General features: G+C 35.3%; 1 non-coding gene and 1 pseudogene across 1 annotated transcript; one reads left to right on the top strand and one right to left on the bottom strand.

Annotated features, from left to right (window-relative positions):
- Positions 1 to 1,861: 1,861 nt before the first annotated feature.
- LOC143847601 (small nucleolar RNA R71) lies at positions 1,862 to 1,968 on the bottom strand. The gene has a single exon (XR_013235130.1). It is a non-coding gene; the product is annotated as a small nucleolar RNA R71 (small nucleolar RNA).
- Positions 1,969 to 2,821: 853 nt separating this feature from the next.
- Positions 2,822 to 3,939, top strand: LOC143891686 (uncharacterized; annotated as a pseudogene).
- The last annotated feature ends 6,639 nt before the right edge of the window (positions 3,940 to 10,578 follow it).

Here is a 10,578-nt window from a genome sequence, read left to right as displayed (position 1 = left end):
ATCCTCATCTCAAAACTTGGCTAAAAGCTCATTGACAGCATTTGTAGAGTTTTCTATGTCTAATAGATGTATGTTTCATAAAGTTTCTAAAATCTGAAACTTTCTGTTTTTTCAATTCTTATCATTAACCTAAAACTTGGCTAAAAGCTCATTGACACCATCTATAGGGTTTCCTATGCGCAAAAGATGAATGTTTTGCAATGTTTCTAAAATTAAAAACTTTCTACTTTTTCATTCTCCATCTTTCATCAACTAAATTTAAGATTCATTATCATCGCATCCTCATCTCAAAACTTGGCTAAAAGCTCATTGAAACAATCTCTAGTCTTTCGTATGTCTAAAAGATAGATATTTTATAAAGTTCCTAAAATAAGAAACTTTTTATTTTCTACCCATCCGTCATCAACTATATCTAAGATTCAATACTATCGCTAAGTTATTGATGAGCACATTTATGTGTGAATTGTAGGTAGGAAAAGATTATCTTTTTACTGTTAGAGCAGTGCTATTTGATGTGTTTTCCTTATTTTTGATGTTTCAGGGATATTCTCGAATTTCACGAAAAATGGCTTATATAACAAATTATGTAGGGTTTTATTTTTGTACAAATCCCAATCATCCATGCCATTGGCTTTCCCCTTTCGTATGGATGATTGATGATTAACAAAGATTAAATTTTATATAATTAATATAAAATAGAGGGTTAATTCGATTAAATACTCATAAATAATGACATCTTTTAGATCTTATTATTTATTGACTGTTTAGTTGGATTTTAAATCTAATCAAAGGATTGTTTTAATTAATCAATTTTATCTGAACCCATGATGGATTTTAACCCTAAGTAATCTTTTATATTGAATTAAGATTTTTACACTATTCCAAATTACTTTTACAATTTTTCCAATTAACTTAGGCCTTTAGATTTTTGTTTTTCTAATTAAATTAGATAAGTAGTTAAAAGAGATCATTAGAATTTGGTACACTTTGCCTAAATTAAGATTTTAAATAAAAAAGATCTTAGTTGAATTTGATTCTTAGATTGAATAGAATATACGCTTATATATAGTGTTGACTCCGAGGTGTAAGTCCACGGAAATCCTGAGTCCATTCCAGGCAACATTCTATCATAGCTAGTATTCTAATCGGTAAAAGAATAGGATTGACAACTAGATTTCTCTTCCCTGAGTTCAACCCGTATTTACACGATTCGTGCACTTGCGGTTATTTAATATCTCAATCAAGTTTTTGGCGTCGTTGCCGGGGAAGAGAGTTGCATTAGAATCTTAATTATTCGAAGTGTTAGATTAGTAGTTATTTTTAATTTAGTTATAATTTTGGTTTCTTGCCTATCCATCTCTCTTACTTGGTTTTCTTGTGTTTATGAGTGCAGGTTGGGTACGGAACTTGGCCAATCGACTAGAAAGATCAAACCGGTTAGAGACGGCGGAAGACATCACACCAAATCCAAATCAAGTAGTCATGGCGAAAGAACAAGAGCCGCCCAAGAGTTTGCGTGATCGCTTCTATCCGGCCCGAACCGCGCAACCTTCTTGCATTAGATTGCCGATTGCACAGGGCAATAATTTTGAGCTAAAATCATAATTTATCTCTTTGCTTCCTCATTTTCATGGCCTCCCTTCGGAGGATGCTTATTTATTTTTGCGTGAGTTTGAAGATGTATGTGCTTTGATTAAGTTGCAACAACTTACAAATAATGTGGTAAAGTGCGGTTTATTACGTTTTCACTCAAGGATGGAGCCAAAAAGTGGCTCTATGGCTTACCAACGAACTCCATCACCACTTGGGAGGAGTTCGCCGTCGCTTTCCTAAAAAAAAAATTTCATTATAGAAAACTAATAAGCTTAGGAACGATATTTTACAATTCAAACAAAAGCCATTAGAGTCATTTTCTAAGTTTATGGAGAGGTTCAAAGACCTACTCCAAGAGTGTCCTCACCATGGAATTGATTTGTGGCACTTATGCCAAATTGTTTATGAGGACATAGATTACCAAACAAAGCAACTTCTTGAATCCATGTGTCCTAACGGTTTTACATCTTTCACGGATGAGGCCGCAGCATGGAATTTCTTACTTGATTTGGCAGAAAAAACAAGAGAGTGGGAATCCACTGAAGACGGTGAGAGAGCCACTTCAAGTAAGGGATTTCTAATAGAGGGTGCCGTGACAAAAGAGGCTCATCTTGATAGCTTAATCAAAAGGCTAGAAGCAATAGTTGTCAAATGACCTTCACAAGTCAATCAAATTGCACATAGTGTTCCTATGTGTAGTTGGTGTCAAGCCACGGACCATGTCATGGAAGAGTGCCCAACTTTTGCTAAATTTGGTAATTCTAATGAGAATGTGAGTGCTCTTTATGCTAATAATCCTTATTCTAGCACTTATAATCCGGGATGGAGAAATCATCCCAACTTTTCATGGAGTCAAAGTGGGCCATCTAATTTCTAAGGCCAAGGCCAATTCGGCCAACCTAGGCCCACCTTCCCTCCCACTTTTGTTCGGCCATCCCTTTCCCCTCCTACTTTTCAAAACCCCATGATTAATAATGTTTCAAATCAGCTCCCTCCAGGTTTTCAAAAACAAGGGGAGTCGGCACGAATTTCATCTATAGAGAAGAACATGGAGCTTCTAATGAGTACCTTCATGACGGGCCAACACAACTTAGAAAAGCAAATTTCTCAGCTTGCTACGGCCCTAAGTGAAAGGGAAAAAGGAAAGATGCCGAGTCAATCCATTCCTAACCCAAGGAATGTGGCCATGAATGGGAATCAATAACCACAGGTGAATCAGTAGAATGCCATGCAAGCTAGTTTGCCGCAGCAGGACCCTGCGAATCAATGCAATGTGGTTTATGCTTTGAGAAGTGGAAAAGAATATCAAAAAGAGGAGGTCAGCACCGAACCTTCTAAAAATACTCAAGATCTTCCAAAAGAGGTAAGTGAAGAACCTCCCTCCATTGGCTCAGAAGAGGAGCCCAAACAGGTAAGTCTAGAAGATGTAACTTCTCCCCCTGCAAGAGATTTCATTCCTAAAGTTCCTTTTCCAAGGAGACTTGCTAATAATAAAAAGGTAGATCAAATTGATAAAATTCTAAATGTTTTTAAACAAGTGCATGTGAATATTCCTTTGCTTGATGCGATTTCCCAAGTCCCCACATATGCTAAAGTTTTGAAAGATCTATGTACACAAAAGAGAACAACGAATGTGCCCAAGAAAGCTTTCTTGGCCGCAAACGTTAGTTCTATTTTGTCCCATCAAATGGTAGCAAAATATAAGGACCCGGGATGTCCCACCATATCATGTACTATTGGAAACACTCAAATTGACCATGCCTTGTTAGATTTTGGAGCTAGTGTGAATCTCATACCATTTTCGGTTTTCAAGCAATTAGGACTAGGTGACCTCAAACCTACCACCGTCACACTCCAATTGGCGGATAGATCCATTAAACACCAAAAGGTATGGTTGAGGATGTCCTAGTAAAAGTAGGTGATTTCTTATTTCCTGTGGATTTTGTGGTTTTGGACACGGAGCCTGTTGCTAATATCAAGGATCAAATTCCTATCATCCTTGGCAGGCCGTTCCTTGCCACTAGCAACGCTCTAATTAATTGTAGAAATGGATTAATGAAATTGTCTTTTGGAAACACATCGGTTGATTTTATTGTCTTTAGATTAGGTAAGCAACCAAATTTTCATGAAGAAATCAATATGTTGCATTCCTTTCCTGACGATATTATTTCTAACTTTGAAATTGATTTTGATGCAGGATTCCAAGAATGCTTGGATGCACTAGGAGGCTATGGAGGAAGCGATTTCTTTGCCGATGCATGTGCCATTCAAAATGCGGAGCCCGTTGGACCACTCGTAACATCTCTTCCAAAGACATCAATCGAAGAAGCGCCACAGTTGGAGTAGAAGCCCTTGCCTTCTCATTTACGTTATGCATTTTTGGGTGATAATTGTACTTTGCCTGTAATAATTGATGCGGACCTAACCTCCCCTCAAGAGGAGGAACTCATTAAATTGCTAAAAGATAACAAGGAAGCCATAGGTTGGACAACGGCCAACATCAAAGGAATTAGCCCTTCGATTGTGCAACATCACATTCATCTCGTTGAGGGTGCCAAACCTTCAAGGGAACATCAAAGAAGGGCTAATCCTGTGATGAAGGAAGCCATCCAAAAAGAGATTTTAAAATGGTTAGATAATGGGATCATTTATCCCATCTCGGATAGCCAATGGGTGAGTCTCGTCCAAGTAGTGCCTAACAAGTCGGGAGTCACGGTTATACAATCCGCCACCAATGAGCTTATACCTACTCGCATTCAAACGGGTTGGCGGGTTTGTATTGACTACCGAAAGCTTAATGCCGCTACTTGGACGGATCACTTTCCTTTGCCTTTTATTGATCAAATGTTAGAAAGGTTAGCAGGTCATGAGTATTATTGCTTTCTTGATGGATATTCTGGTTACAACCAAATCCCCATAGCTCCTGAAGATCAAGAGAAAACGACATTCACATGCCCCTTTGGAACGTTTGCTCATAGACGCATGCCTTTTGGGTTATGCAATATACCGGCAACTTTCCAAAGATGCATGATGAGTATCTTTTCTGACATGGTGGAGACCTTCTTAGAGGTTTTTATGGATGATTTTTCTATTCATGGCTCCACCTATGCCGAATGTTTACATCACTTAAAATTGGTCTTAGAAAGGAGTAGAGAAAAGAACCCTGTCCTTAATTGGGAAAAGTGTCATTTTATGGTAAAAGAGGGTATAGTTCTAGGTCATGTGATTTCTAAAGAGGGAATTAAGATAGATAAAGCCAAGGTGGATCTCATTGTTCATCTTCCACCACCCAAAAGTGTGAAGGATATCCGGTCATTTTTGGGCCATGCGGGTTTTTACCGACGTTTTATAAAAGATTTTTCTAAAATTGCTAGGCCTCTAACCAACTTATTAGCAAAAGATCAAAAATTTGAGTTTTCCAAAGAATGCTTCGATTCTTTTAAGTGTTTGAAAAAGGAGGTAGCTACGGCTCCCATCATTCGAGCACCTAATTGGACCGAACAGTTTGAAATTATGTGTGATGCTTTCGACTTTGCAATAGGAGCCGTGTTGGGTCAAAGATTCAATAAATTACCACATGTAATCTATTATGCAAGTAGAACTCTCAACGATGCACAACTCAACTACACCACTACCGAGAAAGAATTTCTAGTGGTTGTGTTTGCATTAGAGAAGTTTCGGTCCTACTTGATTGGATCGCATGTGATAATTTATACCGACCATTCGGCAATCAAGTATCTTGTTGGAAAGAAGGATGCTAAAGCTCGCCTCATTAGGTGGGTTTTACTTCTTCAAGAGTTTGATTTGGAGATTAGAGATAAAAAAGGGTACGGAAAACTTGGTTGCCGATCACTTGTCTAGACTTCCTAATGCAAAGAATGACGAAGGTCCAATTAATGAAAACTTCCCTGATGAGCAATTGTTTGCTCTTTCTAGTGAGCCATGGTATGCAGATATTGTGAATTACTTGGTTACATGTGCCACACCGGATCATTGGTCCAACCAAGACAAATACCGGTTTTACTCGCAGGTAAAGTATTTCTTTTGGGATGATCCCTATTTGTTCAAAACTTGTTCGGATCAGATTGTTCGACGATGTGTGCCCGATCATGAGCACCAATCGATTTTATCTTTTTGCCATGATCAATCCTGTGGTGGCCACTTTAGTGCAAAGAAAACCGCGCACAAAGTTTTACAATGTCGTTTCTATTGGCCTAGTCTTTTTAGGGATGCTTTTGAGTTTTGTAAGGCATATAGATCTTGTTAGTCGTTAGGAAGAGTTACAAAGCGAAATATGATGCCCCTCAACCCGATCTTAGTGGTAGAAATCTTCGATGTGTGGGGTATTGATTTTATGGGACCGTTTCCCAACTCTTTTGAAAACTTGTATATTTTGTTAGGTGTAGATTACGTGTCTAAATGGATTGAAGCCATTGCTTGCAAATCCAATGACCACAAGGTGGTGGTCAAGTTTCTTAAGGAAAATATTTTTTCGCGCTTCGATACACCTCGTGCCATCCTTAGTGATAGGGGTAAACACTTTTGTAATAGACCGTTTGAAGCTCTTATGAAGAAATATGGTATTACTCATAAGTTGGCCACCCCTTATCATCCTCAAATGAGTGGTCAAGTAGAGGTTTCAAATAGGCAAATTAAGCAAATTTTGGAGAAGACAGTGAATCCAAACCGCAAGGATTGGTCCATTAGATTAGTAGATGCCTTGTGGGCTCATAGGACGGCATTCAAGACTGATCTTGGTCAGTCTCCTTACCGCCTTGTGTATGGCAAAGCTTGTCACCTCCCGGTTGAATTGGAACATAAAGCTTTTTGGGCTATTAAGAAACTAAACTTTGACTTGTCTTCTGCAGGTGTTCAAAGGAGATTACAACTTTCCAAATTGGAGGAGTTGCGCAATGAAGCGTACGAGAATGCAAAGATCTATAAAGAAAAGACAAGCTTTTCATGACAAATATATTTTGAGAAAATCATTTCAAGAGGGCGAAAAAGTGCTTCTCTACAATTCAAGATTGCATATCTTTCCAGGTAAGTTAAGGTCCCGTTGGGATGGACCATACATTGTGCATAAAGTTTTCTCTCATGGTGCAGTTGAGGTTCTAAATCCAAACAATGGTGAGTTGTTTAAAGTTAATGGTCAAAGATTAAAGCCGTTTATTGAGTTGTCAAAGCCGGATATGGAAGAGGTCATGGATCTCCATGAACCTTCCTATTCGAATCATGCCTAAACAAATACGGTACGTACCCTCCTTTCTATTTTTAGTCCTCATATTTTTCTTTCTATTTTTAATGCCTTGAGGACAATGCATAAATCAAGTATGGGGGGTAGCTTTTGGAAACTTTCTTTTCTAATATTTTCTATAGTTAAAGTTAGAAATTTTCTTTTTCTTTTGTTTTTGGTATTTTTCTCAAATTAGAAAGAACTTGGTATTCTTCAAAGGAAAGTTGTTTTTCTATTTTAAGAAAGAAAGTTAGTGGATATTTTAATTTTGGAATTTGAAAAATTAGAAAGAATACTTTCCTTTCTTAGTTTTTTTTTTTTTTGAATCTTTCTTTTAAAAGGAATTGAATAAGAAATAGAAATAGAAACTTGCTTTTTATATGGTATGGATAAAAAGGAAAGAAAGGTTGAAAGAAAAGAAAGAAAAAATATTTTTAGAAAGTTTACCTTTTGATTATAGTTTTGATTTGTAGCCTTTTTGACTTGAGCTATTAAGTCTGAAGGGTTTTTATGCCTAGTTCCTTAAAGCCAACTGGCTTGAGAGCAACTGACTGAAAACTCCATACATGGGCCAATTAGAAAGCTTAATAGATCAAAGCATTGCACGTAATTAAAGGTAAAGTTTGAAGTCATATGCATCAATGTCTATGACATATGCAAATCAAAGATTAGTCGGACACTGCTTAGTAGCCTGGGTGTCTGGTGCATGCCCTGCATGTCATTCACGCCAAAAGCAGTAGAGGATTACAAAAACTGAGTTATATTCTTAGAAAGTAATGGAAAAGTGTAAAGGATGGTGGACCATATAAGATTGCAATTTTTCTATTAAGTTTCAAAATCAAATTTCTTTCATGGTACGATTACATTAGAGGCAAGTTTAAGGGAGCAAAGTAGGACAAATTCAAAAGAGGATTCCTTGATTAAAATATTTTTCTAATTTTTTCAACTTGGGATAGGATACAAAGTTTAAGTATTGGGGTATTCTTGTTCTTCTATTTTGAGCAATTTATCAAAGCAAAAGGATTAGAAATTTTTGGCTTTACTCTACAGTGAGATTTGGAAAGAAAAGTTTATTTTTAGAATTTTGTGTGTATATTCACTGCAAACACTCACGAGACACAACTCGTCCACTAGGGTAACCTAGGGGTTTAAAGGCTTGTTGCACATGCTAAGTGCAAACGTGATTCCTACGAAAGTGAGTTAGGATTTTATTTTTATTGTTTCGATTTTGTTATTTTTTCTTGTTTGCTTGAGGATAAAAAAAGAACAAGTATGGGGGAATCTGATGAGCACATTTATGTGTGAATTGTAGGTAGGAAAAGATTATCTTTTACTGTTAGAGCAGTGTTATTTGCTGTGTTTTCCTTATTTTTTATGTTTCAGGGATATTCTCGAATTTCACGAAAAATGGCTTATATAACAAATTATGTAGGGTTTTATTTTTGTACAAATCTCAATCATCCATGCCATTGGCTTTCCCCTTTCGTATGGATGATTGATGATTAACAAAGATTAAATTTTATATAATTAATATAAATTAGAGGGTTAATTCGATTAAATACTCATAAATAATGACATCTTTTAGATCTTATTATTTATTTACTGTTTAGTTGGATTTTCAATCTAATTCAAAGGATTGTTTTAATTAATCAATTTTATCCGAACCCATGGTGGATTCTAACCCTAAGTAATCTTTTATATTGAATTAAGTTTTTTACACTATTCCAAATTACTTTTACAATTTTTTCCAATTAACTTAGGCCTTTAGAATTTTGTTTTTCTAATTAAATTAGGTTAAAAGAGATCATTAGAATTTGGTACACTTTGCCTAAATTAAGATTTTAAATAAAAAAGATCTTAGTTGAATTTGATTCTTAGATTGAATAGAATATACGCTTATATATAGTGTTGACTCCGAGGTGTAAGTCCACGGAAATCCTGAGTCCATTCCAGGCAACATTATATCATAGCTAGTATTCTAATCGGTAAAAGAATAGGATTGACAACTAGATTTCTCTTCCCTGAGTTCGACCCGTATTTACACGATCCGTGCACTTGCGGTTATTTAATATCTCAATCAGTTATCACAAAACTTAGCTCAGAGCTCCTTCACACCATTTCTAGGAATTACTAGGTGTAAAAGATTGACGTTTTACAAAGTTTCAAAAATAAGAAATTTTCTATTTTTTCAATCTCCATCATTCAACAAGTAAATCTAAGATTCAATACCGTCTCATTCTTATCCCAAAACTTGGCTAAAAGCTCCTTGACACCATCTCTATGGTTTACAAAGTCTAAAAGATTAATGTTTTATAAAGTTTCTAAAATAAGAAACTTTCTATTTTTTCATTCTCCATCCTTCATCAACTAAATCTAAGTTTCAATACCATCTAATCATCATCTCAAAACTTGGCTAAAAGCTGTTTGACACCTTCTCTAGGGTTTACAATGTGTACAAGAAGGATGTCTTATAAAGTTTCAATAATAAGAAACTTTCTATTTTTTCATGCTCCATCCTTAATCAAATAAATCTAAGATTCAATATCCTCTCATTCTCATGCCAAAACTTGGCTAAAAGGTTGTTCCCATCATCTCTAGGGTTTCCTATTTCTAAAAGATGGATGTTTTATAAAGTTTCTAAAATAAGAAACTTTCTATTTTATCAATCTTCATCCTTCCTCAACTAAATCTTAGAATCAATACCATCTCATCGTCATCCAAAACTTAGCTAAAAGCATACTAACACCATCTCTAGGGTCTCCTATGTCTAAAAGATGAATGTTTTATAAAGTTTTTAAAATTAGAAACTTTCTGTTATTTCAATCTCAATCATTCATCAACTAATTCTAAGATTCAATACCATCTCATCCTAATCTCAAAACTTGGCTAAAAGCTACTTCACACCATCTATAGGGTTTCTTATGTCTAAAAATTAGATATTTTATACAGTTTCTAAATTAAGAAGTTTTCTTTTTTTTCATTCTCCATCTTTCATCAACTAAATTTAAGATTTAAAACCATCTCATCATCATTTCAAAACTAGGCTAAAAGCTCTTTAACACTATCTCTAGGGTCTCCTATGTCTATTGATAGATAGTTTTTAAAGTTTCTAAAATAAGAAACTTCCTATTTTTTTATTCTCCATTCTCCATCAATTAAATCTAAGATTCAATACCATCTCATCATTTTCTCAAAACTTGACAAAAAGCTCATTCACACCATCTTTAGGATTTCTTATGTCTTAAAGATGGATGTATTTATAAAATTTCTAAAATTAGAAACTTTATATTTTTTAAATCTCCATCATTCATCAACTCAATCTAAGATTCAATACCATCTAATCCTTATCTCAAAACTTAGCTAAAAGCTCCATGACACCATCTAGAGGGTTTCGTATGTCTAAAAGATGGATGTTTTATAAAGTTTCAAAGATTAGAAACTTTCTATTTTTCAATCTCTATCCTTCATTAACTAAATCTAAGATTCAATACCATCTCATCCTCGTATCAAAACTTGGCTGAAAGCTCCTTCACTCCATCTCCTAGGGTTTCATATGTCTAAAAGATAGATTTTTTATAAACTTTCTAAAATAAGTAACTTTTTATTTTTTTGCTATCCTTCATCAACTAAATTTAAGATTCAATACCATTGCTAACTCATCCCAAAACTTGGCTCAAAGTTCCTTGACACCATCTCTAGGGTTTCCTATGTCTAAAAGGTGGATATTTTATAAAGTTACTAAAATAAGA

The sequence above is a fragment of the Tasmannia lanceolata genome, unplaced genomic scaffold, assembly GCF_043159265.1.
Source record: "Tasmannia lanceolata isolate RefF3 unplaced genomic scaffold, GAP_Taslan_0.1 ptg000015l, whole genome shotgun sequence".
NCBI classification, from domain to species: domain Eukaryota; kingdom Viridiplantae; phylum Streptophyta; class Magnoliopsida; order Canellales; family Winteraceae; genus Tasmannia; species Tasmannia lanceolata.
Note: the sequence above shows the minus strand (reverse complement) of the source record. Positions and strands in the feature narration are given on the sequence as shown.